This window comes from Bubalus bubalis, chromosome 10 (genome assembly GCF_019923935.1).
Source record: "Bubalus bubalis isolate 160015118507 breed Murrah chromosome 10, NDDB_SH_1, whole genome shotgun sequence".
Classification (NCBI taxonomy): Eukaryota; Metazoa; Chordata; class Mammalia; order Artiodactyla; family Bovidae; genus Bubalus; species Bubalus bubalis.
In genome coordinates this window covers 85687660-85700547 of record NC_059166.1, presented here as the reverse complement: position 1 = coordinate 85700547, position 12888 = coordinate 85687660, and the positions used below count along the sequence as shown (strand labels likewise).

At 37.6% G+C, this 12888-nt stretch overlaps 1 long non-coding RNA gene across 4 annotated transcripts in view; it reads right to left on the bottom strand.

The window, feature by feature from the left end:
- The window catches only part of LOC112587551, a 42426-nt gene extending 29591 nt beyond the window's left edge, over nucleotides 1-12835 (bottom strand). For 3 of the 4 annotated variants that reach the window (XR_006639658.1, XR_006639659.1, XR_003112074.3), the window contains exons 1-2: nucleotides 12697-12835; nucleotides 6779-7024 (exon numbers count right to left, since the gene is read on the bottom strand). This is a non-coding gene — a long non-coding RNA (uncharacterized LOC112587551). Of the gene's footprint in view, nucleotides 1-4871; nucleotides 5804-6778; nucleotides 7025-12696 lie in introns of those variants that run through there. The other variant, XR_006542489.2, reaches the window with a different exon arrangement.
- Nucleotides 12836-12888: the final 53 nt, after the last annotated feature.

Genomic DNA, 12888 nt, shown 5'->3' with positions numbered 1-12888 from the left:
CCCACATGTAGCACAGAGCAGCAGAAAAATAATAATAAAAGAGCATAGATCCTTCTTGCTGTCTCTCAGGAGCTGCCTAGCCGCTAATCTTTTTTTTTTTCCTGCCATGGCTGAGTACACTGATTTTGATACCTATTATAAAATTGAGCTTGAACCTCAATTCTAACCCTTACTATCTAAAAGACCATAGACAAACAGTTTAACCTCTTCAGGCTTCTGTTATTTATAAAACGTAATAATAATTAGTACCTATTTCAAATGTAATGATATGTTACCCTGTAGACAGAATAAGGATGTACTCATTGTACCAGCAAAGCAGGGTTGTCAAGATGAAATGATAAAACATTTTAATGGGTATGAAAAAGCATCAAAATAGTCATTAAAGAAGTAATTTTTGCAACTAATTGTTATTATTTGAAATCATACTTGGTATGTGCTCCCACTAGAGAAGTGATGACAAAGCACCATGATCTTTTCAGGAAGCAGCAGTTAGAACTGGACATGGAAGAACAGACTGGTTCCAAATAGGAAAAGGAGTTCGTCAAGGCTATATATTGTCACCCTGTTTATTTAACTTATATGCAGAGAACATCATGAGAAATGCTGAACTGGAAGAAACACAAGCTGGAATCAAGATTGCCAGGAGAAATATCAATAACCTCAGATATGCAGATGACACCACCCTTATGGTAGAAAGTGAAGAGGAACTAAAAAGCCTCTTGATGAAAGTGAAAGAGGAGAGTAAAAAAGTTGGCTTAAAGCTCAACATTCAGAAAACGAAGATCATGGCATCCGGTCCCACCACTTCATGGGAAATAGATGGAGAAACAGTGGAAACAGTGTCAGACTTTATTTTTCTGGGCTCCAAAATCACTACAGATGGTGACTGCAGCCATGAAATTAAAAGGCGCTTACTCCTTGGAAGGAAAGTTATGACCAACCTAGATAGCATATTCAAAAGCAGAGACATTACTTTGCCAACAAAGGTCTGTCTAGTCAAGGCTATGGTTTTTCCAGTGGTCATGTATGGATGTGAGAGTTGGACTGTGAAGAAGGCTGAGTGCCGAAGAATTGATGCTTTTGAACTGTGGTGTTGAAGAAGACTCTTGAGAGTCCCTTGGACTGCAAGGAGATCCAACCAGTCCATTCTGAAGGAGATCAGCCCTGGGATTTCTTTGGAAGGAATGATGCTAAAGCTGAAGCTCCAGTACTTTGGCCACCTCATGCGAAGAGTTGAGTCACTGGAAAAGACTCTGATGTTGGGAGGGATTCGGGGTAGGAGGAGAAGGGGACAACAGAGGATGAGATGGCTGGATGGCATCACTGACTCGATGGACGTGAGTCTGAGTGAACTCCAGGAGTTAGTGATGGACAGGGAGGCCTGGCGTGCTGCGATTTATGGGGTCGCTAAGAGTCGGACACGACTGAGCGACTGATCTGATCTGATCTGATCTGATTGCAATTGTAAGTCTCAATATGGGCTGTGTTCATAAGCATGCATATGAGGGTCAAAAGAGACAGAATGTGCTTGAAGCAATGTGTGCCCAGAGTGAGCTCTCAGTAAATGCTGTTATCATAACTTGCATACTAGCTTTCACTCATACCGCCTGCAGCCTCATAACTTTGACTCATAAAGCCACCTCTAACCTTCCTCTTCAACACCTTTCAACTCAAGTCCACCATAACTGAACACAACATTCTATGTCTTTTAGTTCAAATTCTCAAGGGGAAAAAAAAAAAAAAAAAAGAATGGATTGGACCCAAGCAATTGTAGGCTGAAGTGGAGGTTGGTGGAGCAGAGTTAAATTATAGTTATAGACCTCCTAAGCCTCTTCCTTTTTTTCTTTCAACACAGGCTATAATTATAGTCTGAGAAGTCAGTTTTCACTAGTTTCTGCTGTGGTTAGGAAGCAACCCTCAAATCTTGTTGTTTATAAGAATGATGGTTTATCTCTGGCTAACATCACATCATAAACTGGCTGGAGACTGACTGTGGTTCTGTCCCACACATATTTCTAGGAGCCAAGCAGAAGGAACATCCCCATCCGTGATGAACACTTCTTGTGAAAAAAAGAACGACTGACAGCAAGTAACAGTTTTCCTTAGATAATATATATCTACCATTCATGTTCACATTAGCTGAAGAAGAGCACAGGGGCAAGCCAGGGCTGAGAAAGCTAATCCTCCTACAGGAAAAGCCGTGAATAGTTGAGGAAAATAATACAACCTAGCAATATGGAGGATCAAGTCTTTTAAAATATTATCTGTGAAAACAGTAATATTTAAGTACAAAACTTATTAAGTAACATACATTTTGGGGAACTGACACTTTAAAATGTTAAACTGAGTTCTCTCAAGCCACTGGACAATCTGAAGAAGTTTCTAGTCAGCATGATGAGATAGAAATTCATGTTTTTCACACATAAACCAGTTCATATCAAAGTGTTTGAGAAACAAAGCTATAAACATATGTGTGATGCTAAATTTTAATAGACTGTACATACCTTTCCATACTTGATGCATACATACCTCAAGAGAGCCATTTTTAATTTTTTTAATAAATGAAGAAATCTCATGAACTATTTCCTGCAGCATTAACTTTAAGCACTTGAAGCTTATTAGGATTTTTGGCTTCATTAAAATGTGAATTTAGGAGATTAATATGGTTAAATTAGTTTTAAATACTATGGGGAGCATGAATACTTAGGTGTCATAAAAATTTAGTAATCATATGTCATATACTTCCAGAACAGTCCAAGGATACTGTAGATGATACTGTATAATGAAACTATTCTTTTCCAAATTGACCATAATACAGTAAGCCAAAAACACACAATTTAGGTATCCACAATTAGCAGCAAAAGGCATGATTGCCTATTTCATGCTATATGAATAAACATGCTGACTCTAAATTTAAACTTTCAAGGAAGAGTTCAATCACTGTCTTCTCTATAGAAATCAAAGTTTTTCATTATTCTCCCTACTCTGTCTCTGACTTGTACAGCCAGCTGCTCCTTGGGTCAAGGGGCCATTATGGCTCTAGCTTTCAAGAAACCTATAGCAAATCCAGGGTAGGAGTCACACAAAGCAGTGATTGAAGTCTTACAGAGACAAATCAGTATTTTTATCCTACTTCAGTCAAGTATTTATTTGATAATGAAAGTAAAAGAAATTATCTCTCTGAGAAGTCATATTGCTTTATTTTCCACATATCTTTAAGTTAAAGCCAACGATGTAAGATATGAAAAGATTATTTTATGCTAAAATTTTATTACAAGCATTAACTTTTTTGAGTATTATGGATCTTCCTTAAAGGCAAGGCAATTTTATCTATCAGGCACTATAACTACAGTGATTAAGCCTAAGTTCGTGTGAGTGTGTGTGTGCTCAGTCACATCCGACTCTTTGTGACCCCATGCACTGTAGCTCACCAGGCTCCTTTGTCCATTGCATTCTCCAGGCAAGAATGCTGGAATGGGCTGCCAGATCCTCCTCCAGGGGATCTTTCCAACCCAGGGGTTGATCCCGCATCTCCTGAGTCTCTTGCATTGCAAGCGGATTATTTTACCGCTGAGCCATTGGGGAAGCCCCAGGCCTAAGTTTATTTAACAAAAAACTTTTTTTTAAACTTTCTTACCCCAAACTTTCTTTTCTCAGTGCCTTCAAACACACACACACACACACACACACACAGCCAGTTTTGAAAACAAAAAGTCCAATTATCTAAAGCAAAAGTGTAATTATAATCAGGGATTTTTTCTTAAGGTCAGAATCATCTAATACATACTGTGGCCTTAAAAATGTCATTAGTATTCTTTTTAATGGCTGAGTAATACTCCATTGTGTATATGTACCACTGCTTTCTTATCCATTCATCTGCTGATGGACATCTAGGTTGCTTCCATGTCCTGGCTATTATAAACAGTGCTGCGATGAACATTGGGGTACACGTGTCTCTTTCCCTTCTGGTTTCCTCAGTGTGTATGCCCAGCAGTGGGATTGCTGGATCATAAGGTAGGTCTATTTCCAGTTTTTTAAGGAATCTCCACACTGTTCTCCATAGTGGCTGTACTAGTTTGCATTCCCACCAACAGTGTAAGAGGGTTCCCTTTTCTCCACACCCTCTCCAGCATTTATTACTTGTAGACTTTTGGATCGCAGCCATTCTGACTGGTGTGAAATGGTACCTCATGGTGGTTTTGATTTGGATTTCTCTGATAATGACTGATGTTGAGCATCTTTTCATGTGTTTGTTAGCCATCTGTATGTCTTCTTTGGAGAAATGTCTATTTAGTTCTTTGGCCCATTTAAAAAGAATACATTTGAATCCGTTCTAATGAGGTGGATGAAACTGGAGCCTATTATACAGAGTGAAGTAAGCTAGAAAGAAAAACACCAATACAGTATACTAATGCATATATATGGAATTTAGAAAGATGGTAACAATAACCCTGTGTATGAGACAGCAAAAGAGACACTGATGTATAGAACAGTCTTATGGACTCTGTTGGAGAGGGAGAGGGTGTGAAGATTTGGGAGAATGGCATTGAAACATGTATAATATCATGTATGAAACGAGTTGCCAGTCCAGGTTCGAAGCACGATACTGGATGCTTGGGGCTGGTGCACTGGGATGACCCAGAGGGATGGTATGGGGAGGGAGGAGGGAGGAGGGTTCAGGATGGGGAACACATGTAAACCTGTGGCAGATTCATTTCGATATATGGCAAAACCAATACAATATTGTAAAGTTAAAAAATAAAATAAAATTAAAAAAAAAAGAAGATAAATGAGTTCTGAGGATGTACTATACAACATGACTATAGCTTTTAAAAACATATAGTTATATTAAATATGACCTTTTCCCATTATCATTTAACAATCTGTATTTAACTTTATTAATTTTTTCCTTATATCATCTGATTCATATACATTACTTTCCCCCTGAATTCCCCCCTAATTTGCCTCATATCTAATCTCCTTTCTATGATGGAAGAGAAAAACACGGTAACTTTTTTTTTCTTAAAATCCTATCTTTTCTAACCATCAAATGTTATCTCTGGTTTCTCTAGCACAGTATATTAAATTTGATTTTGGTGCTTTGAATATCAAAGATATTAATTCCTTTTCATGAAATGACATCTTAACAAAATCATTTTCTTTCAAACTTGCAACATATTATTTCCTTCCTGGGAGTGACTGCCCATCATCTTTAAAGCAACCATATTATTCAAATATTGTTTACTTTGGTAAATTCAATGTCTTTAAATTAAACTCTGTTTTTTGTTTTATACACCAGAAAGTGATTCCTGTGCTTTCATTAAACAAGGATAGATGGGCATTTCAATATACAGTAGTGGATTTCTAAAGTCTATGTTTTATACAAAAAAAAGTTAAATTTCCTTTGAAAACTGAGACTAGGAGCAGTTAACTTTTCCTAAGAAAAATTAATATTTTATTACTAACTTAGACTTTGAAGATGACTGTGTATCAGGCTCTTGTATGGTTTCCCTTAGCACACAAGCTCAAAATGTTAGTTTTCCTATAAAAGTTATAAATATTTTTATTACAAATTTACGAATGTTGAAAATATAATTGTATGAACATTGAGCATCATGTTGAAAAGGCTTCTAATACATACAAAGTACCACAGAAAGTTGAGCTGCAAAGAAGTTTCCTGACTTGTATCTCCAGAGAAACGACACCCCGTAAGTAAAATGTCCATCTCCTGAACCTGGTGATGTGAATGTTTGCCCTTCCACGTCTTTTCTCCCAGAACAATAAGAATAATGCTATTCTCCATCTACAAAGAAAATGTGGCACATAATTTACATAGTTTTTCCTAACTGGTGATAGGCCTTTTCATTTGCCCGTTCCTGAGCTGTCTAATGTGGTAGTCATTATACAACTGTGGCTACTGAACACTTGCAATCAGGCTAGTCTAAGTCAAAATATGCTGTTTGTGTTATATACACACTGATTTCAAAGAATCAGCATGAAAAACAGATTCAAAGGATACTGATTACATGTTAAAATGTTAATGTTGGCTATATTAGGCTAGATAATTATTAAAATTAATTTCACTTGGGTTCTCTTTAAACTGTTTTTAATGTGACTACTAGAAAATTTAAAATTATGTTTGTGGCTTACACTGTATTTCTATTGAACAGTACTGGTCTGGTCTCTCTCCCCTGGATCCTAAATGGTACATAATTATAGGTATAAAGAGTGTGACTTAAGTTAGGGGTATCACATGTTACAATGACAGAAAATAAAATGAACAGGCCAACAAAAGGACTAGATATGTGATGTCAAAATCTATAACTGGCTGTTGACTAGACATACTATGGCAATTGTTTCCCAATATATACAAATATCAAATCACAACATTATATACCTGAAACTAATATAATGTTATATGCCAACTACAACTTAATTTAAAAATCTATAACTAAAAGAATTAATCATTTATACTTCTAAGGAATCTGAGAAGTACCAATCAGTCTAACTGCAAGAAGAGCAGCAAGAAGTCAGACCTGCTGACTCAGATCCTATTGGTCTGATCATTTGGGAGAATCCTGGTACCTGCAGTGCCTGAACGCTCACATGTTTAAATCAATACATGTAAAGGATGATAACAATAACTATCACTTACTGAACACTTGATTTACGTCAGTCACGTAAATAAATATTTCTCATGTAATCCTTATACTAATCCTAAAGGTATATTAGGAGGTAAACTAACTGCTGAAACATACTCCAAGTGTCAGCGACTTACCAAAATAAATGTTATTTCTTGCTTACATCTCATGGGGTGGCAAAGGAGTGGCAGCAGGCTCTGTTCCAAGCTTCTTCTGTCTTAAAGTTCTTGTTTCTCTGTGGTCTCTAGGGTCCTTTCCAATCAGCGGATGAAGAAAATGTAAGAAGAGCACACTTGGGGGATTTTTATAGGTCAAGCGGGAAGTGGCGCATTTCATTTCCAACCAGCATTCCACTGCAAGAATTCAGACCTGGACATACCAGTCTGCAAGAGAGGCTGAAAGTGTTTATTGTGCCCAAGAATAAAAGTAAAACATTAGCAGTCTCTGCAGCAGGTACGTATTATTATCTCTGTTGTACAGATGAGGTAACTCAGTCTCAGAAACATTCAAATAAATTCCCCAAAGTCACAGAACTAGGAAAAATTCAGCCACGGGTCGGTAGGACCACAAAGCCCATGCTCTTTCTAGGTAACACTGCAGAACTCACCGGGAACTGTCACCGTCTCAGTATACTTACTTCAGTGGGAGCATTAAGCAAATGGTCAGGAGCTGACAGAGGACTGAACTGTCTATCCTCTCTTACCATTACAAGAGGGCAAGGTTGAGAAAATCTGTTTAGACAGTCAAGACTTCACTTTGCATTATTAAAGAATACATCTATATGACAAGAATCCTCAACAAACAAAAAACATAGAACCAATAAGGTGGATTATTTTATTGACAAAATACCATAGCCAAATACATAAATACCTGTGATATCCCATAATGATTATAGTCTGACAAGATGAGTATGAGAAGACCAAAGAATATTTGTATTTTGAAGGCTAGAAAAATCTATTTATCCAGAATCCAAAACCACTCAGAACACCTGAATAATCAGATTTATTTTGCAGTGCTATTGAATAATGATTCTTGCTTGCATTTGTGAGCCTAAGCCACCCCAAGATTTTGAAGTTTCTTCTGAATTATCAAAGAGAGATTTTATTATATTGCATGCATATTAAGTTGCTTCAGTCGTGTCCAACTCTTTGATACTTTATGAACTGTAGCCTATCAGGCTCCTGTCCATGGGATTCTCCAGGCAAGAATACCAGAGTAGGTTGCCATGCCCTCCTCCAGGGGATTTTCCCAACCCAGGGATAGAACCCACGTCTCCTGTGTCTCCTGCATTATAGGCGGATTCTTTACCTCTGAGCCACCAGGGAAGCCCTTTATTATATTAATCTTATCATTATTATAATTCATTTGAGGTTGATAATTCATGTAGACTACTTGTAGTAATCATCCACATTGTTCAAATATTCAGAAACGTTCCATTCCTTCCTATTTCTGAACAAACAAAAACTGACTGCATTTAGGGGAAAGACAGAACATGAAGTGATTAAGAGGAAAAGGGATTATTTTTTTCACAGGCAGATGACTAGTGAGCTGGCTATGAAGTGCAGATAAAATTGCAAGGTATATACAGGTAGCAGTACAATCATTTGGCTTTAAATGAGATAGAAATCAAAACACATCAAAAGATTACAGACAAAAAGTATTAGAACTACATAACAAACCATGAGGTTCAAAGATTTGAAACTTGAAGTTTATATGAAAGATCATATTGGGATCTACATTACTCATACATATGATCAAATTTCTTTTAGTGGCCATTGAATTATGCAATTGGTTTGGGTGGAAAAGTCTAAAAGCAAACAGAGAGGAAAGTTATTTAAAAGGATAGCAACTGTGGTAGTGAAAAAAAGAGCCAATGATGTTAGTCATTTGCTCTTTTGTTTCTCTATTTCTGTATTCATCACATCTTAGGATCACTTCTGTATCATGTTAGTCAGTATTCCTGATTCCACTAAATCTTATGGACATGTTTCTGAGATAATATAATTTGTTTTCTTTTTCAGTTCATTTGTCATTCTCAGAAGGTAACTTATCTAACCTTCACACTCCTTGGGACAATCTTTCACTGTTCTCACAACATACAATATATTCTAAGATTAATGTGATTTTACCATATTTCTACAAGTCTGGAGCAAAAAAAAAAAAAGATTACATGTCTTAACATGACTTGAGTTAAACCTTTTTCTCTTTCTGGGTGAATGGCATTTTCAGATGAGCAATTTTCCCCTGTGCTTTGCTTAGTACCAGGTAAGTTTTATTGCATCAGAGTTTTATTCTATTTCATACTACCTTATTCAGAGGTTATCCTCAAAGCCAAAGCTGTCTCAGCTTGAAAAGTGATGCAGGACTGTACAAGACCATTGGAAGTTGTGTGTTTAATACTATGTGTCAAGCAGCGTGCATCTCACTTTTGGATATCCCCATAGTCATCCTGTGAATCCAGTCATCTGATCTGCCAACTGGAACCTTATCCTCTCTTTAAGAAAGGCTCCCAGGAGAAATTCCAAAACTGTACAAGTCTTCTCTGAATTCTCCTCTATTATTCACTATTATCAGTCAAAAGTCTTAGTTTTAGGATAATATAAAACTCAGCCAACCTACTTATGCATTAAAAAAAGGCAAGGGAGACCTTATGATAAGGACACAGGAATATTTTATAGAGCTCCAGGGTATGAATGAAGCCAGGTCTAAGAAAAATTCTATAAACATAAATTGGAACTTCATTTGGAGTCTTAGTCTCATCTCTGTTCCTCTCTGAATGCTTTTATTTCCTCTCTCTTCTCTTTCCTTTTCTCTATCCACTGACACATTGACATTGTCTGCTTCTCTACTAGAAACTGCATATGAAAAATGGCAAATCTATCTCTCTCAAGTACATATATGTCGTGGTTCACTATCTGAGTGGCTGAATTTTTTAAATTGTATGTAAATATAGATTTCTATTAATTAAAAAAAAAAAAAAAAAAAAAAACCTCTAACCGGCCCAGGGTGAAACAACTTCCTATTCTGGGTCTAATCAAATACAAAGTCAAGAGGTGTGCTATTCAAGATGGTTGCTAGAGGCTCAGCATTGACTCTAGAGAACTAGGTCACTGTGAGCTGAACTTGCCTATTCTGGGTCTAATCAAGTTGTATAAAGTACAAACTTAAGAGATGCGTTATTCAAGATGGTTGCTAGAGGCTCAGCATTGACTCTAAAGGAGAACTACGTCATTGTGAGCTGAACTAATACATACTCTATCATCCTCATTCATTTCCCCAGTTCTGAATGAAAATCTTTATTAGCTTTGGTTCATCCTTCTCTTTTATTTACTATATAATTATTTTGCCATGAACTATTTCATTTTTCTTTCAAAATTACTCCTTTATCTATCCCAAATCCATTCCTACTGACTTTATCATTTTCCAAAATGACAGTTCAAAAAAAGGATATTTATTGTAAAATTTGGGCTTCCCTGATAGCTCAGTTGGTAAAGAATCCACCTGCAATGCAGGAGACCCCGGTTCAATTCTTGGGTAGGGAAGATCTCCTGGAGAAGGGATAGGTTACCCACTCCAGTATTCTTGGGCTTTCCTGGTGGCTCAGCTGGTAAAGAATCTGCCTGCAATATGGGAGGCCTCGGTTCGATCCCTAGGTTGGGAAGATCCCCTGGAGGAGGGAAAGGCTACTCACTCCAGTATTCTGGCCTGGAAAATTCCATGGACTACTATACATGGGATCACAAATAGCAGATAAGTCCTGTCTGACTCTTTGTGACCCCACAGACTGTAGCCTGTTTGGCTCCTCTGTCCATGGAATTCTCCAGGCAAGAATACTGAAGTGGGTTGCCATTCCCTCTTCCAGGGGATTTCAGAACTGGCCTTCTTATAAGAAGAGAAATACCAGGGATCCTTGTGCACATAAGAAAGGTCACGTGAGGTCACAGTGAGAAGACTGTCTGCAAACCAAGGAGACACCAAGCCTTCATCTTGGATTTCTTAGCCTCCAGAGAAAACAAACTTCTAAGCCACCCACTCCATGGTATTTTGTTATGGCAGCTATGAATGATCCAAGGTTTACCTCTGTGAAATTATTCATTTTTCTTTCATTTTTTTCTGGTAAGAGCTCACTAAACATTAAGACTATTAGCTTTTTATACAAATATTTTTTCCCAATTTATTTGCCCCAAACCTTGTTTTGTTTCATATACTGACATTCTTTTAGTGTAATCAAATTTTTCAGACCTTTCCTTATGGTTGCTGCATTTGAAATCATGCCTAGAAAGTCCTTCTCATTCCTATATTTATATTTACCCACTCTCTCTTTTTATTTTTTGTCTCATCTGAATTTTATTTTTAGTGCATGTTAAGATACAGATGGTGACTGCAGTCAGGAAATTAAAAGACGCTTACTCCTTGGAAGAAAAGTTATGACCAACCTGGATAGCATATTCAAAAGCAGAGACATTACTTTGCCAACAAAGATCCGTCTAGTCAAGGCTATGGTTTTTCCAGTGGTCATGTATGGATGTGAGAGTTGGACTGTGAAGAAGGCTGAGCACCAAAGAATTGATGCTTTTGAACTGTGGTGTTGGAGAAGACTCTTGAGAGTCCCTTGGACTGCAAGGAGATCCAACCAGTCCATTCTGAAGGAGATCAGCCCTGGGATTTCTTTGGAGGGAATGATGCTAAAGCTGAAAGTCCAGTACTTTGGCCACCTCATGCAAAGAGTTGACTCATTGGAAAAGACTCTGATGCTGGGAGGGATTGGGGGCAGGAGAAGAAGGGGACGACAGAGGATAAGATGGCTGGATGGCATCACTGACTCGATGGACGTGAGTCTGAGTGAACTCCGGGAGTTGGTGATGGATGGGGAGGCCTGGCATGCTGCGATTCATGGGATTGCCAAGAGTCGGACACGACTGAGCAACTGAACTGAACTGAACTGAAGATACAGATCAATACTTTTTTCACATAGCCAACCAATTATCCCTGTACCATTTTCCCAGTTATTTGAAACTTACTTTTATCATGCCCTAAACATTTATATGCACTTAAAACTCCTATTGCTTTTTACCTATGATGTTCATTCATTCAATGGTTCACCTTGAAGATTATATTTTCCCACATTTATCATTAAACAAAAAGAATTCTCCACAAGATTCAAGAAACATTATTTTTGGTGACAAATTATTTAAAAAACATAGTGGAAAGGTTTTTAAAGTTAAAATAGTAACATATAATTGCTTTTATCTAACAATAAACATCAAAATAAATATATACAAAACTATCCATGAACCAATGAAGGGGCTGCGGGTACTGTCTGATTTAGTTGAATCATCTTATTCATCAAAAATAAAAGAATAATGATAGAGAAGAAACTAACTAAGGATTGTCGGTTGGCTTTTTCAGGCTCCTTTCAAGAGAATAGTTGTCTTTTTAAAAAAAAGTTATCAAAAAAAAAAAATCTTTTTCCTCTGGGACAGGAGGGCTACTTTTATACATCATTACTTATTGGTAGGAAGAAAATCTACTTAATGTGGGTCACTGGGTTAAAGATTGTGATATTTTTCAAGCAAAGGGTAAAGATAAGAACTAAGTAGTGTAAGGCTTTGCCATGTCGATGTTGAATGTGCTTTGATACCACTTGAGTTTCTCTTGTCCTTATTCAAGGCCAGAACCATTCCAGGAATTTTAGAGAAAATTCGAGAGATTTGAAAAGCATGCCAAAGCTTTAGCTATTATCATTATCCATTATTTTCTGCTTTCCATATGGCAATTACTTTATGATCCCATTGCAAATGTGGAATGTATTATCAACACGGCTTTAGAGGCAATGAAACTGAGATTCTAGGAATCATAAACTTCCAAGATCAAACTGGTAAAGTTCAATCCAACACAAATTTCTGGCGCTCTATGGTGCCGTGGGGTCCACTGCGCAAGTGGAATAGTAAAGTCAGACAAAAGTAAAGACAAAGTTGGGACAATCGGAGACCCGCAGCAGATTAAGAATAAAAAGAGCCGTTCCGGCCTCTGAGGAGACTCCCGAGGTACTCACGGCGCGTCGCCGGCCGAGGTAGACAGACGGCGTGGAAAGGGGAGCTCACTGAGAGGGTGGCCGCATAGAAACCTCCCTCAGGTTTTCCAAGGCCACAAGGTAAGCAAGTTAAAAACCACAGCGCCGCGCTCAGTCAACAACTAGTAAAGGAGACGCGGCAAAATCCTCCGCAAAGCGTAACTCTCCTCCTCC